We start from the raw sequence: 680 nt of genomic DNA on the forward strand, positions 1-680 counted from the left end.
CGAACGAAGAGTATTTCTAGAATAAGAAGAATACCTCGGTTGGAGATATTTCTGCACGAGTCGGGTAAAGTGTATTGAGTCTATCATCGTAAGCGGCATCTCTGCTGCAGCCACGTATGCAGCCATTCCTTCACGAAATCTTTCCTGTGAATATACAAAAGTGGAAAGAGTAGAATTAGAACCGCCAAACACTAGTTCAGTTTGTTTCGAGTCGAGATCGGCTGGTTTTGCTTTGTAACTCCTCAATACGTGTCTATTCAAATGCGTTGTGCTCGAACCAGGCTTCCAACTAAGTTCTTTGCCACAATAATTGCAACATGCTTTCCAAATATCTACTCCATTTTGAACACCAATTTTTTTCGTGTCATATGTTACCAACGGTCCGATCAACAGTCCGATGATTCTTTTTTTGCCCTTTTTGTCTCGAGTACTTGAACTTCTTCCTCTTCAATATCTTCCAAATTAATTGGAACATTTTCACATGCATCGTAGTTAGATGGAGTACTCGAACTACCGCCAAACTGATTAACTTCATCACTTGTAAAATCCATAATAACTAGTATAATAAAAAATACTGAATATTAGACTGTAAAGTGAAAGAAATTGAATATATCAATTGTTATATGAGAAGTGAGAAAGAAGAAATTGAAACTTGAATCTGAATCTATGATATAGAAATA

This window comes from Olea europaea, unplaced genomic scaffold (assembly GCF_002742605.1).
Source record: "Olea europaea var. sylvestris unplaced genomic scaffold, O_europaea_v1 scaffold716, whole genome shotgun sequence".
Classification (NCBI taxonomy): Eukaryota; Viridiplantae; Streptophyta; class Magnoliopsida; order Lamiales; family Oleaceae; genus Olea; species Olea europaea.